General features: G+C 40.1%; 1 protein-coding gene across 2 annotated transcripts in view; it reads right to left on the bottom strand.

The window, feature by feature from the left end:
* The window catches only part of LOC119590536 (CCR4-NOT transcription complex subunit 7-like), a 9824-nt gene that overhangs the window by 4975 nt on the left and 4200 nt on the right, over positions 1 to 649 (bottom strand). The gene's annotated exons all lie outside the window — the stretch shown is intronic.

Here is a 649-nt window from a genome sequence, read left to right as displayed (position 1 = left end):
CTTTTTCTCTCTCTTTTTTATGACAACTTCAGCAACCAATAACTGGCTTTAATAATGCTACATACAAGCAAAAATAAAAGCTTAGAAAGGTAAATCCACTGCACTATCAAAAAAATACTAACCTTATGTAAAAAGAAAGCATATGCAAATGACCTAACCACTTCTATATAACTGTATCATTCACATTAAAGTTTAACCTGCAAACATTCTTACAAAAGCACACAATCAGTGAACAATTGTGGTGATGAAGCACGGGGAAGGAGAACGCACAGGAAATGACTGCATACACCTGGGAAACAGAAGCACCGATCCAGCATAAACGCTTCTGTTTCCACAACGGCAAAATGGTGCCGGGAAACATTTACCAGCAGTAGTCAACCAACACGCACACAAGAACACAGTGAATGGAGAACAGGGTCACAGCAGCGTCAGTGATGTGTGAAGATCTTGGCTGACGGACCACCTCGCTGAGTCACATTCTCACGCCCAATACTTGCTCAGGAACCTACAAGCTGATTCCCTCATCATAAAAATCTAACTCATACACACAAATGACCATTCCCCTTTGCTGTTGACCTTCAGTCACCCCAAGAGAAGAGAGTATGCAAATCTTAAAAGTTAAATCAAATTGATATGTGGTCAATAAATT

Source organism: Penaeus monodon, chromosome 27 (assembly GCF_015228065.2).
Source record: "Penaeus monodon isolate SGIC_2016 chromosome 27, NSTDA_Pmon_1, whole genome shotgun sequence".
NCBI classification, from domain to species: Eukaryota; Metazoa; Arthropoda; class Malacostraca; order Decapoda; family Penaeidae; genus Penaeus; species Penaeus monodon.
The sequence above is the reverse complement of the archived record's forward strand: the minus strand, read 5'-3'. Positions and strand labels throughout refer to the sequence as shown.